We start from the raw sequence: 15,089 nt of genomic DNA, 5'->3' as shown, positions 1-15,089 counted from the left end.
CCCCGTGTGTCACTGCAAACGTTACTGGATTACCTCAGTTGCACAGGTCGGCATTTTAGGTTGCCCTCACTCACCCTCACCCTCACAGCCACACTCACCTAAGCCCCTCACTCACCCTCACCCTCACAGCTACACTCACCTTCAGCCCCACACTCACCCTCATCCTCACTGTCACTCACCTTCAGCCCTTCACTCACCCTCACTGAACCTCACAGCCCTCACGCACTCATGGCCCTCACGCCACTCACCGCCCTCACGGCCCTCACGCACTCATAGCCCTCACGCCACTCACCGCCCTCACGCACTCACCGCCCTCACGCACTCATGGCCCTCACGCCACTCACCGCCCTCACGCCCTTCACGCACTGATGGCCCTCACACCCCTCACGCACTCACGGCCCTCACACAGTGATACCCCTCACACCCCTCACGCCACTCACCGCCCTCACGCACTCATGGCCCTCACGCCACTCACCGCCCTTCACGCACTGAAGGTCCTCACACCCCTCACGCACTCACCGCCCTCACGGCCCTCACGCACTCATACCCCTCACGCACTAATGGCCGTCACACCACTCAGGCCCGCTTCAGATGGGGCGATTTCGCCCAGAAACTTCACGTCGCAACACCAGCAACACGGGCCGCCCGAGTTCGATTTGCTATCACCATAAAATTTTATTTTTCTTGCACTATTTAGACACACAATTACGCGCTATAAACATGTTTTATTAATTTAAATCTTGTTGAGAATACTAATGCATCTTTCTCAAACAGTTTATTTCCAAAAACGATCAATTTCAAACCAGAACCAAGTCTTTTCTTGTCATGATCACCGGCACAAGGTATCACGTGAACATATCGCGTCCCTGATTAGATACAGCCGCTTCAAACGTCTTCGAATTGCTCCGAGTTGCTCTCTTGTTTGGAGCCGGACCCGATCTCAGCAATTCGTGTCGATCTAGGGAAAGCTATGGAACAACCCGCCATTAACACCAAAATTGCTGAGAAAGTTCCTCCGTCTGAAGGGGGCCTCACGCACTAACCGCCCTCACACCCCTCACGCACTCATTGCCCTCACGGCCCTCACACCCCTCACGCACTCAAGCCACTCACACACTCACCGCCCTCACGCCACTCATGGCCCTCACACCCCTCACGCACTCACCGCCCTCACGCCACTCGCCGCCCTCACGCCCCTCATGGCCCTCACACCCCTCACGCACTCACCGCCCTCAAGGCCCTCACTGCCCTCACTCACCCTCACACTCAGGAATTTTCCTGGTTCAGAAACTCCCTCATCTCACCTGTGAAGATGAGGGTGAGTGAGGGCCCTCAGGAGAGGTTTGCCGAGGTATGCTCAGTTGTGGAACTCCCGCGGAAGGGGGTACCCTCCATCCGCCCCCCGCCGTTTGAAGCGCCATCTAGATTTTCGTTTCATAACTGCGTGTTCTATATAGCTCGTCCGGTCTCAGGGCGCCGCCATCTTGCCCAGTGGGATGCGCTTGGGCGCGGCCATAATCCGATTATGACGCCTTAGCAAGGCTTCGTAATCGGATTAGGACGCGTCCAAGCGCACCCCGGCGAGCAAGATGGCAGCGCCCTGAAGCCAGAGTTGCGTGTTCATCCCCGTAGCGCCGTCTTTCCTGCACGGCATGTTGATCCTGCTCCTCACGTGACTAAAGTCGGCGAATAGCGGTGCCGCGCGTTCGAAGCGCGCGGCGCGCTCAAAAGCAGAGGTACGTACGGCGGGGCGCGTGCAACGTCTACTTTCCTGCACGGCACCAGATCCGGCTCTTCACGTGATCGGATCTCGGCGAATAGCGGCGCGGCGGCACGTGGAAAACAGACGCGCAACTCTGGCTCCCGTAGGGAGCCTATACAGGAACTCTCTATATAGCTAGAGTAACTGTATAGGCTCTGCTTGCAGAGTCCGCAAGCGGAGCATATACAGTTACTCTCTATGTAGCAGACCTTGAACGCCTTCTAGACGCCGTGTTTCGAAACGTACGTATTCGATAGAATACACTGCAGTTACCATAGCAACCGTCCGGCGCGTCGAGCGACGGGAGGCGAGTCGTGGTGAGTGAGAGGGGGGGGGGGGGGGGGTACTGCTCGTGCATGCAGCATCTATGACCAGTTCCGTAACTGAGCTAATCTAATAACGCTAAGGTCACGGCTCCCCAAAGGCCACGTGACCCCAATAATTGGCTCGTAGCCTCTTCTACGGTCCATCGTAAGCTGAAACGGAGTACACATAGCGCCAGATCATGCAAACGCTTTTGACAGCTCAGACCACCCTCCGAGCATTGCACGCATCGTTCAAGCGTTTCCCCCGATTGGGTCTTTCCGAAGCGTCGCTTACAAGGAAACGGTACTTCCGAATTTAGGCGCACGACAAAAACAAATAAAATTCTAGCCAGAAAAAAAGAAAAGAAAAAGACGTACCTAATTGTTTTTTGGTTCAACAAAGAAGGGCGCAGATCGCGTGAAATGTGCCGCTTATAAATCATGTAACTGCGTGACGGCAAGCTGGGAAGCTATTATAGATACGCGCGAACAGACAGCGTGGCGGTCCACGCGTCGCAGACTTCCTCGCCGGTGAAAAATGATCTCACCGATGGGAGATAGCGCCAGAGTCACGTAGGCGGCTCAGCCTGCAGCAGTCATCCGTTTCAAGGTGTCAAGTTCGACGTGCGCGTCACCGCTCGGTCCAAGCGAGGCAAGGCGACCCCAACAACCAAAAAAGACGCTCCCAAACGACGTCCACGCGAGGCACGCGACGTCTAACGAACGTCACGTTCTATCGCGCTTCTCGTGAACTTGGCCTTACCGCACGGTGTAAAGCGCTGTTCACATATATACGACCGAGTACGACCGAGAGAGACCAGACCGGTTTCTAAGCTTCTTGCGACGTCTTAAGACCGGATGCACTGCAGCGGAGCTGGTCCTAAGAAGTCGCAAGAGGCTTAAAAACCGGTCTGGTCTCTCTCGGTCTCACTCGGTCGCAAGAGTGTGAACGGGCCTTTCCGGTAGTGCGCGTACAGTCCGAAGTAGGAGTACAGTGTACTAGAATACTTGGGTAGTGTTGGGACCGGAGCGGCTCGCCTGAGGCGAGTGGTATTGATCGCGACAGGTGTCGACACCGGCGCGTTACCCAGAAGGTGTGCGCGTGCGCGGATAAAGGCGCGAAAATATGAATTTTTGGTGCTGCTTTGGTAAAGTGCACAGAGGATTTCTGATACAGCTACGACCTGCCAGCGGTCATACCGCGGCGTCAATTGCGCTGCGGCACAACCGTTGCCAACATGATGCTTCAATGTATTGGACGGTACCAGTTACATTTTTCTGCCTTCATATAAAAACAATTGCGTCTTTAAAAAAGCAAATTGCAAACTTCTTCAGCGTAGAATTAGCTGCAACTTTCGGTTTGTCGGATAGTGAGCATTTTAAATGAAATGCCAATTTGCTTGGTTGCAAAAGGCCAATCATTGGATACTTGGAGGAAGTATCTAAATAATTGGAAGCAGATTTTTTTTTTTTTTTTTTTTGCTATTTTATTTTTTGGTGGAACGAAACGGCACATCCTAAAGCCGGATCACACACGGCCGGATATTGTTTTAGCGTGTTTTTAAGTACCACAGGATAACTTCTTTGTCTTCTTTCCATCCGTTTTCGACGGTCGCAAAGAGATGAGAATCTTTTATTTCTTCATGGCTGCCACGACCATCCGAGGACCACCCGACGTTCACTCGTAAGAAATGGCTTATAAGCCGTGACAATTTTTATCACGCATTATCACTTCCTTTCCGCCGATTATGTGGACGTAGTCTTGAAGGATGAAGCGGGGCCTGAAGTGCAGCTCAAAGAAAGCGCTTGTTTCTTCAAGAGACTTGTCTAATTCTTGAAGATTCTTTTCCCAAAGATCTCTCGTGGCTCTGTCCTTTGGAACGACGAAAAGGGACGCCGTTTTCACGCCTCTCACTCGGGTGTAGCCTGTTTAGCAACCAGCGCGCAGCAAGAGTTCTGTCGTCGTTTCGCCAATGGCATTTCGGCGCTACCCACCCTTACGCGTTCACCATCCGCAAAATCAGAACACACAAGATTCAAAACATAGCTCAATGGAACACACGGAACTATGAAATCGTGGTCGGCTTAGCAACGCGCGCATCGCTCAAAGTGAAAAACGCGGCGGGCTGCGCGATTTTTTCCGGGTAACTCGACTACAGCGCCGCCGCAAACCGTAAATACACGCGCCCTCTTGAGGTTTCGTTGCCGAGCCGCTCCGGTCCCAACACTACCCAAGTATTCTAGTACACTGTAGTACGAGCGCACTCTGTTCAATGACGCTATGGACTAGTCCCCGAATTCATCGTAACCAATTATTAGAACGATTTCTCGTTAACACTACGGCGTTGCGTTATTTTTTCGGTAACGTAGTAACCTACTCGTTACTATTTCAAAACAGTAACGCATAACGTACATATACTTTAATTATTTCGAATAACGGTTAAGATAGTTATGTCATATCTTACTCAATACATTTTCCCCAAACTAAAAAAAAAAAAAAAAGAAACTCTACGTAATTTCTTTTTGGTGCGTTCGGGCGACAGGCTTTATGAATTATTGCGTTTTTCGTGTTTTTTCTTCGTGAGCATAGAGAACCGTAAAAAAAGATAAGGTATTTATTTTCAGCTTCTGCATAAACGTAATGTGTCTGTGTGCGTGCGTGCGTGCGTGCGTGCGTGCGTGCGCGTGTGTTTTACTATGTCACTTAGGCATACCTGTAACGTCAAAACAATAAAACGTTTTAGTTCGTGAATAAAAATCGACGCAAAAGTAAATAGGGTTACTTTTTATCAGTAAAGCGTTCGTTTTATTTTAAGGTAACGCAGGTCGGTAACGCGCTCCTTTTATTTGCGAGTAGCGAATAAGGCATTTCGTTACCTCTAACTTCACACAGAAATAGTAAAACGAACTCGGAATAAGAGACGACAAAGACCTCTTTGAGCTCGCAACATGCAATACAACCCAACAAGTAAAAAGAGGCAAAAAAAAAAAAGATTAAAAAAGTTATAAAAGTGTTTTAAGACTGCACTTTTACTTAGCTTCGGTAACGCCTCCAACCCTCCAAAAAAGTAAAACTTGTTACATGAGCCAAATGCAGGCTGGCCCCATTAATGAAACCCTCGAGAAAGAAATAGAAACCTCAGTCGGTTAGCGGAGGAGACAGAGCTTTTTGTCAAAAGCTGGCTTGACCAAGTGATCGAGACAATAGCGAGTTTTAGTAGACCCGTGTTTCCCGCTCCGCTCAGCCCCTCCGCTACCCGGAACTCTACAGCCAAGGCCATCGGCGCGCAGGCGCAGTGGCGGTTTCTTCGTAGCGGAGAGTTAGCGGAGGGGGAGGGGGAAACACGGTCTACTGAAACTCCCTAATATCCGTACGAAATATATATCGTTCGACGGGTTATACATCCGCTTTGGTATGACACGCTCTACGAGCGCATACAAATGGGGGTAGCCTTAAAACGTGAGGACTTTCGAAACCCAGGCATGCAGCGAGGAAAAACCGCGCAGCGGAGCTACAATCAAGCTCGTCCCCATGGAAAGCCGGTGGAGTCGAGGACCGAGTGAATGGACACAGCCTGCGTGACGACAAATGCCACCGTCGCTCGTTTTGCGACAGCTACGTACACACCGCGGCGCGGTCGTTGGCCCCTGTAGGAGAGGAGGTGTCTCTCTCCCGTCCACGCTCCAAGCGTCCACTCGAAAAGAGTCCGCACACATTACAGTATCGTCTGTCGGAAGAAAGAAGGATTGCAGCCATTTTACCACCGCCAAAGTAATTCGAACGTTCCGAAAAGTAAGCCGCGCTAAGGTGACGCGATTGCTTGCCCCTCGTTCCGTTCTACAGGTTCGCCCGACAGCCGAAAGAACATCGACTTCCGAGGCTCCGTCCGTGTGGGCGGCGAGGACACCACCCTCCAATAGCTATATCCCTTTTCTCGAGCCCGAAACGTCCCGATCTAAGGCCCGAACGACGCAGTGCCGCGGAACTTCTCGCACGCTTCATTTTTTGGCGAGCTGTCCAATGTAATCCTCGATCCTTCGCTGGGACAGCTGCCTTTCGATGCTTTGGCACACACGAGTGTCTGGGAGTTTTTTTTTTTTTTTTTTTTTTTTTTTTTTTTTTTTTAAGCGAAGAAAGTTAATGCGGTGCGCGCGCGCGCGCGCGCGTATAGGTATATGTAGACGGCGTCAGTGAAACAAACTCGCCGTCGAAATTTAACCTGGCGGCGCAATCTGATTTTGCTTCTTGGAATTGCGCCTCCTAAAGACGGAGAACTACCACACGCTGAAACGTTCACGTAGAGTCGCACCGAAATGCGTTTATTTCTAAAGCCTCCGAGCAGTCAATAGGGAGTTTTCGTAGACCACGTTTCCCCCTCCGCTAAGCCCTCCGCAATGAAGAAGTCGCTACTGCGCCTGCGCGCCGATGGACTTGGCTGTAGAGTTCCGGGCATCGTAGCAGGCTGCAGAGAGTGCTGCGGGATGGCAAAAACCATTTACGAAAACTCCCTACGCGCGTACCCGTTCAACGAAGAAGGGCCGAAATCACTGCACGTCTCCGTAAGTAATCGAGTATACCCCTAATGCAAACGAACGATTGTTTGATCTGTCGGGTGCGGGCCTGTCCAACATTCTTTTTGCCTTTCTCGAATAAACCTAGTAGTCGTCATAATAATAATAAATATTATCATTATTATTATTCAACGTTGAGTAACATAGAGACCGATCGGGCGGTTAACGGGAACAACACATCGCGTCCGTGGATAGACGCGCGCGGAGGGAACGCACCAGACTGAGCAACTTCTTCGCGAAGAGTGTAGCCACGATTTCGGGAGCTGGGCGCACTTCCATCTATCAAAGGGAAGCACCGATGGTTGTATGCCGAGGGAGCAACACTGCTCAGAAGGGGAGGAATCGTGCCGAAATGCCTGGATAAAGAAACAACTTAGTTGGAATCTATTCATACATGGTTCGTGTCGTGAAGTGGCCCGCCCGTAACGTCATTATTCTTCCCAATGAAAAAGATGCACACGGACGACTGTTACATTAATGTAGACACGTCCATTCTCTTTCCCGGCGGAAAAATAATAGAAAGATCAGATTACCTCGACCGACGCCCCGATGCACAGGTCATTAACTTTGATCGAATCTTATCTCGTAAACTTAGGCTGGACTTGGCGAACTTCAGTCCTTGCTGCAGGCTCAAACCAGTCTACTGTAAAACAAAAGTAGCAGATACGAAAAACACCTCTTTCATTAAGAGGCGGGTGATCACTTGGCTTACTTGATCGAGCACTGCGACCTGCAATCGGTTACTGGGTCCCATAAAAGTAAATTCGGCACAATAGGGCATTTATACTTGTTTATTCGACGTTGCCATAGCTCTGCGTTGCATTGGCCACCGCAATGCATCATCCAAAGTGATCCTCTGAGAAAGTGACTGAGCACGGCGTTTCACGAGGATATCGTACTGAAGTCTGGAGATGTCTATCTACTCGACGATTATGATAAAACTATTACTGCCCACGATTTCGTCCACGGGACTCACGGTTATCTTACATTATCACTTTAAAAAATCTGGACTCTATTAGCCACCTAGACATGCGGTACGCGCATTCCCGCTCGTTCATGTCGGGCACACAAAAGCCGCAAAAAGGCGGGAAGACCCGTCCAGAATATTTATTCCGCGGAAGACTTGGATCGCGACGTCCCAGATGCGCAGCAACGAAAAGGAACTGACGTCATATCCTTCTGACCTGCGTGAGCCAATCCGCCGTCTCACGCCGATCAGGTTGCTTCGGCAACGGTCTCGAATGGCGTCATGCCGCCCCCTTTACAACGAGCCCTCGGAGGTGTGTCAGCACGCTCCTGCTGTCCGCGCAGCACACCGCGCAGAAACCGGAAAAGGACCGACTACAACTCGACGACTCAAAGTAACAAGAGGAAAAACTCTAAAACAATGGAAGCAGGTGAAGCCACTTGGTGAAGATGGAATTCTCTTAGCCCTGACCGGTAGCGCCATCTATGGAGCTGCCATGCAATCGCTGGATGTGCACTGCTTCCGTTGACTTCTGCGTCCTGCCATCTTTGTCTACTGGGGGCAGTCTCGGGCACGTTACTGTTAAAATCTAACAATGTTAGAGTTACAGTTACTCAGGGGGAAAAGTAACCTTGCTACAGTAATTACATTTACAAAATTGAAAAAGAAACTTGTTACAGTTACTTTGCTAAAGTAATGCCGTTACTTCGTCGTTACTTTGCAAAAAGAAACATATATTAGAAAACATTCGAAAAGAAATTTCCTTAATATGTTATGTTTTCAAATTAGCACAGATTTTTCATAAGAGAATATGTTCTCCACGGTAGTGAATAAGATTCTTTCTTTTTCTTTAGAAACAAAGATTTTCTCAATAATTAATACTAACATGTTTGGTTCTTCCTAATTCACTTTTTATTATGAATAGCTCCCTGAACAAGATGTTTCTTCTTTTTTTTTTTGGCAAGATTACAGGCGACTTTACTATTTTCAAAATGTTGAGCTACCAGATACTTGCTGATGACCCAAGAAGAACTTTAAATAAGCGCGATCACCATAAGGTATACACGAATACAACAGCACGCGTCTAGGACTCTAGATCTTGGGTATGTCCAATCATGGTGCGAGTTTTCAATCGGACAATTCTAATTTCGGATTTCTCTGGTGCGGCGAAATGGGACGGAAGCAATAAAAATCGCGAAAATGTGAAGGCAATAATAATATAAGTCATACCTCGCAACAAGCTTGGTACATGTCTTGTTATACCGCTCAATCCACTCGTTAGTCGAATCGTTTTCTACTGTGTGCGCACAATCTTTCGTGAAACACAAAGCTTCCCTCGAAAACTTGGAGAGCAATGTTGCGGCAACATCCCTCCGTCAAACCCCTCTGAACACGACAGCGGTGCTAAAGAAGTACTGATCGAGGTACAAACGACACTGCGTGTCGAATTCCAAACGGCTGTTGCGACCTTTTGTCCGTCATTTCCTATCCAGATACGTCAGGTTCGCGCTTTTCCGTCTCAACACCCGAAACAGAAGAGACCACCCAGAAAGCATACGAAGTGATTATCTATAAATCAACTGATGCCAAAATCCCCGAATCCCGGCTTTTCATTCTCAAGTGACGGGACCTGAGAAGCAGAGGAAGGGGGGCAACAAGTGGGTAACGAGATGCAAGGTCGGTAATTGGGTTGCAAAAAAGGGAAGGGAGAGCAAATGGGCCTCAATATGAGACCCCGCAAAAGTGCATCCGGGAATCGGACGATTCCAATTAGGGGGGAAGGAAACGTGTGCTTGGAGGCAAAAAGACGAGGTTCGGAAAATCGGTTTTGACGTAAGCCTGCGGGCATTTGGGGCGATAATCACCAAAAACTGTCCTCCACAAAAAGCATGCGCTCCCTCCGTCGGATGAAGAAAAGAAGAACGCTTTAGAGATTCCGCGCTGTGTTACATCTGCGTGCGCTGTGGGCGGTGCATCACACACGGCGGGTACAAATTCAAACGTCCCCATCCTCTCAGTTGGGTGGGACTAGCTTGGCTAAGCAGTGTCACCCAAAGTTTGGTTTCTGAAATTTTGGGTGACTGCTTTTAGAAACTAAATCAGTAACTGCTGCGCAATGACCGATTTTCAGAATGTTACCAGCATCCAAACCACGTCACATGATCCACTAAAATCAAGGTGCATCAAAGGGACAAAACAATGCAAAAACGGCTTTAATTATTTTTTTTTTGTATTGAGGAAACGCTACGTTATCACATGATAAAATTCACCTAAACCTGCACGTGAGGGGCACTTTATACGACTTAACTCCTAAAATCATACTTCATCTCAAAATTTGCGCACAACCTTAGCAGAGGCAATGATGGAGAAGCAAGTATCTATGAAGTGCTCGGTTTGTCCGAAGAGTCGTGCAAGTAACGCTTGTGCGCTCACACCCTCGCATCCCAGACTAGTGATGAGACTGGTTCTAAACAAATAATAATGCAGCTAGTGCGCAAGCGATCTGAAGGAAGCTTACCATGATGACATATTAATTCGAAACTGCGGCACGAAAAAAGAAAACGCCCAATGTGGTGACAAAGAACAATGGTGGTTGGACGATTCCAATAAAAGAAGATTGCTGCTTTCATGTTTACGGTTTTCCCACATATTGAGTCCATGTAGGGGAAAGCCCGCCGTCAGGACTCTTTTCCTGTCGCGCAATAAATTGGCTTCTCCGCAGCAAATGACCGAATGAGGAGAAGTACGTTTCTAAAAAGAGCATTCTTAGAGAAAAATGGGCGATTACTCTCGAACAAACTCCAGTAACCTGATTCGAAAACTCGAGATTAATTCCCAACTACTTCACTCCACAATTCGTGAAGTACAACTAAGATTACTACTCAACCGTCGCGTGCAGAATTGCATTTTATGATGACCGAAGCAAACACTACCTCCAGTTCCGAGTGTCTCGTTCTCTTTTGCCACGTTCGCTCCTCTTTTGCTCAGCTCTGCTGCGTTCCAATCGTTCTGTTTTCTGCGCGCTCTCACTACTGAGTTTGACACTGTAACAGGCTCTGAGAAATTTGCATTCAGACTGTAACCGAAGAAAATGGCAACCATATGTGAGGCATCCATCAAGTGCTGCTCACACGAACGACACAGGGCCGCTTCGCGCCATCGAGTCTCCCCGTGCGTACACATTCTCTCCGAACTAACGTGTCACATTCTGCGTTACCCTAGCCTTTGCCACGCTAGTGCGGCAAAGCGGCGACATTCTTTTTTTTTTTTTTTTTTTTCTTTTCTAGTTGTAGTCTTCTCAGCTTTCACAGCTAAAACAGTCTTTTCGAGGCGTCTCAGATTTCTCCATCCTGCCTCTTCGGCTTTCCTTTTTTTTTTTTTTTATTTCTTTGACACTCGCGTTGCTTGGTCGCCGGGGCACACTTCACTTTTCAAGGCTACATCAAAGTTAGCCTCAATAGAAATGCAATTCTGCATTAAAATATATTTTTTTTTTTTACAATCACGTTTGGGGTACAAACATTATTACTTTCTAGAGTTGCTTGACTTCAGTGACTTTGATTTGACAGCCGTTTGTGGCAATTAAATTAATCTGTTAATTCTTTGCTCCTGTGCTCAAGATTCATTACAAATTGCTTTCAAAGAGACACTTTCTTTTCTCTCTCTAAAATAATAAAGTTTTAACTATTTATAACGTTTTGTCTTCTCTTTTCAAAATGACATTAGTTTTAATTTAGCTTCTATAGTTTTGTGTTCAGAGACAAAAACAAGTACATAACAAAAATGTGTGCACAAATTTAGGCACATTTTTTTTTTTTTTTTTACAATGAGCACGGTGCAATAGCTCATGTTGCTTCTTACGAAGTGTAGAGTGCTAGTAACTAGCCAAAAGCTCTGTAAAATCTTCTAATCTAGAATAGAAAATAAAGACAACATAAAGCCATACCTTTAGAAGGTTGTTGTAAACCTTTTAATGTCGTGTTATTTGTTTTCGTTGTATGTGTGAATGCATATGTTGTATCCCACACCTACTTGGGCCTTCAATGGCCTGTAGTATCCTCTAAATAAGCCTTTTAGAAGTTAGTTTTATTTTGCAAAAACACAATTAAGATATTGCAATTCCAATAGATACCTGCACTCTACATGTCCTCAAGATAATACATAAAAACTTTCATTATGAAGAACAGATTCTATGTACTGAAAACTGAGTGTACAAACTGAGAAGAAAATTCAAAGTTGCAAAATGAGAAAAATTTATTGCATGAAATGGGGACATAACATAGGCCCAGGAACCATCCAGTCACTAAAACCGTCCCTCCACGTAGGCGTCACTTTTCTAGCCCCTCTTGCACCATGTGTCATCAAACACCATTGCATTAGTTGCTCATTCCTAGAATTCAAAGTTTTCTCATTTTTCTTTTAATGTGGGGGTATTTTTTTCCAAGCAAATATTTTTCTACACATTCGGTGTTTTTTGTGTAAATTGTTTATGACCTAAACCAATTTACACAAAAACACAGAATCTGTAAAGAATATTAAAGACTGAAAAAAATATAAACAGAGAAAACATGGTACCCTACTTATCCCACATTGGCATTTCAATCTTTCCGAGGTTTTGGCTGGCAATTTTAGCAGCAGCGGCGTAGCTTTCTAGTTAGTGAAGGTCTTGCGGTGCATTGATGTTAGCAGGCTGAGAATTGCGGTGAAGGGCGGAAGTTTACGGCTTTCAAGTTGACGAAATGAAACTCGTGCGAACTCCCACCGTCGTAGATGTGCTTTGAGCTTAAGTGCAAAGCACATCTACGTTGGAACGACATAGATGTGCTTTGTTTGCTTGCTTGTAGATGTGCTTTATGCTGTGTTAGCGTCGGAACGTGAAAAGCACATTCCGACAAAATCAATGAAAAAAAGAACCCACATGAGGCATTTGCTCTTCTCCACGGGTAGTTTGAAGGACAATCAAAATTCCTCGTGTTTCCCAGTCAGACACGTGACACGCGGGCAGATTGCAGAGCCATAGAGCCATAGCCACTTGTTCTGTAAACGTTTTCAAAGAGCCAATCTTCTTCTCCAAAGCACCATCACACATGGACGGAGTGCCGATTGCGTCAAGACAGTCGCCACGGTTATGCTTAGCATGTTAATTTTGAGTCACCTTTCTTAAAACTCCCGCTTGCTTCGCCTTTCCCAAGTGCGAAAATCACACTTTTTAGTGTTGTCTATTTCAAATCTGGTAGGGGGTGCTACTTTCCCAGATCCAGCGACATTAGCGCTCCCTATCAGCTAGAAATTTTCTGCCACTCTCTTGGAAAGTGGAGACCTGCTGAGCATGATTTTCCACCTACGTTTTGCGGTTTTGCATTCAAAGTTTTTCGGCCTCTCTTGAAACTTTCCACTTCATTTTTCTTACGCATGCCGCATACCCTTTCTGTCTTCCACTGTAGTGTCATGTTATTTAAGCTCAAATAAATCTTTTTTGAATAACGCTGCACCATGTGGTACATACAACATATTGTTTGAATGTTAACACTCGCTAAATTATATGTCCGAGTCCTATTTCCAGTCGCATTCATTCTTTTCATGTGCATCCAACAAAAGTCATTTACAATTTCTGTTTGTTTTTGTTTGTTTAAATGTGGTACAATGGTTTCTTAATGTCCCTGGGAAAATGCATACACCATGAAATACAAAAACAGTGGAAAAAGACGAGAATTTAGCCCCCGGCAGTGTTTAAAATTGTGCCTAAGCAGGCTGTAGCTATCGAAATCACGGTCCGCTCCATTAGGGTTAGCAGGTTCGCCGGTGAGAGACTAGCCTTAAACCCAGAGACTGGGCTCGAAAATGGAGTATATATCTGTTCTTTCATTTTGCCACAGCACTAAAATCGTTAGAACAATAAGTTGCATAGGCATTGAAAGAATCAACTGAGAAATCAAAATCTCAATCTCAAACTATTTAGTTTTGAAAATGACAGACTGAAATCATTGTGCGATAATCAATATACAAGATGACACATCCTAAATTGCAGTTGCATTTGAATGCGTTTGACCGTGCTGCGTCGACAAACGGCTGCGGCTCACCGGGTCATCCGTGCTTCGTGTGAAGCGTGGCAACCAATTCAAGAAGTAGCTAGGCGGGTGGCATACGAAGCACAAATGTCCCCATTACTCGCAGTCGCAATGCAGTACAACGCTCGCTGCTACAGCTGAGCGCGACATCTACGCTCGTGACCACTGAAGTCTACTGCTAAAAGCTATGTTTGGCTGGTTGGTTGATGAGCGTCTTGGTTCTGTAAACGTTTTTATTTAGTTATTGTGAAATCAGCAAGTAAAAAGGATGTATGCAGCAGTCAGGAAACAAAAAAATTTGATTCCTTACTGGTGCATGTCAGGGACCGGCTATGACACAGCACTGTATCACCTAACTAATAAGATGCCGAGCCTGCCTGTATTTATGTGTCTTTCCCTTCACACTCTGTTCATTTGGCTGTTGTCCTTGCATATATATACTGAGAACAGTGAAAATAAACTTTTGGTTCATAGTCGGCGCTGTTGTCTGTCTCGTCTGCACTTTGCCCTTGTTTTGTCGTGCTGTTTTAAACCAAGAAAATTCTACCGAAACGGACGGTTCACTGCTGATGCCACCTCCGTTTTAGGAGAGGTTGTCAGGCATGGAAGTCAAACATCAGTTTCAGTTTCGTTGATTTGTTTTGATATGAAATAATAGTCTTCATAAAACTGTATAAAAATATTGAGCATATTGCCAAGTCCCTAGGAAGTCAGAAAACAGCCTTTACTAAAAAAAAAGCTCAAAATCGTCTTTATAATTCCTAAAGGTACTCGGCGTCTTTTTTTTTTTTCGTGGCCCTGATTTGTCTGAAAATTTCATATACACACAAACACACACCTCTGAAACAATATATCCCAAAGTTTAGGCCAAAATTATTGTTTTTTTGCCAATTCATTGAGTTTACAATTTTGGTCCACATTGTGTTTTTCAAACTGAAAGTCTCTACTGGCAATGCAACAGCGAAAAAGTGACGCCAGTGGCAGGCAGGGGTTCACTTTTTGGACTGTAAGATTTGTTCCCAACTGATTTCAAGCAGTTTCAATGTGTCAAATAAATGCTTTCGAAGCTTGCTCCAGCACCCATGCATGGCATAGTCCCTTTTTTAGACTGCCCACTCGATTGGCGAGCCTGCCTGCCACTGATGTCACAGCACTGAAAAGCTCAGGTATATTTGAACGTTGGTTCTGACATCATTTTTATTTGCCGATTTCACACTAACTATTCCAAATTCCGCGATCGTAGAGCTAGCTGGGATAACTAAGAAACTCGCCAGAGTACCGCTTCAAGGTAGTAATTTAAGAATGCAACGACAGCGGGCATGCTCGGCTTACAAGCACTGGTCGACAGCAGTGCAAAACAAGCGTAGGGCAGGGCACACAAGTGTAGGATGGTGTATTTCTGGTACACGTTTTAA

The 15,089-nt window shown here is 46.4% G+C and overlaps 1 protein-coding gene across 1 annotated transcript in view; it reads right to left on the bottom strand.

The window, feature by feature from the left end:
- Positions 1-15,089, bottom strand: part of LOC8042354 — a 484,035-nt gene that overhangs the window by 275,532 nt on the left and 193,414 nt on the right. The gene's annotated exons all lie outside the window — the stretch shown is intronic.

This window comes from Ixodes scapularis, unplaced genomic scaffold (assembly GCF_016920785.2).
Source record: "Ixodes scapularis isolate PalLabHiFi unplaced genomic scaffold, ASM1692078v2 PGA_scaffold10__122_contigs__length_95168666, whole genome shotgun sequence".
In the NCBI taxonomy this organism is placed as follows: Eukaryota; Metazoa; Arthropoda; class Arachnida; order Ixodida; family Ixodidae; genus Ixodes; species Ixodes scapularis.
Note: the sequence above shows the minus strand (reverse complement) of the source record. Positions and strands in the feature narration are given on the sequence as shown.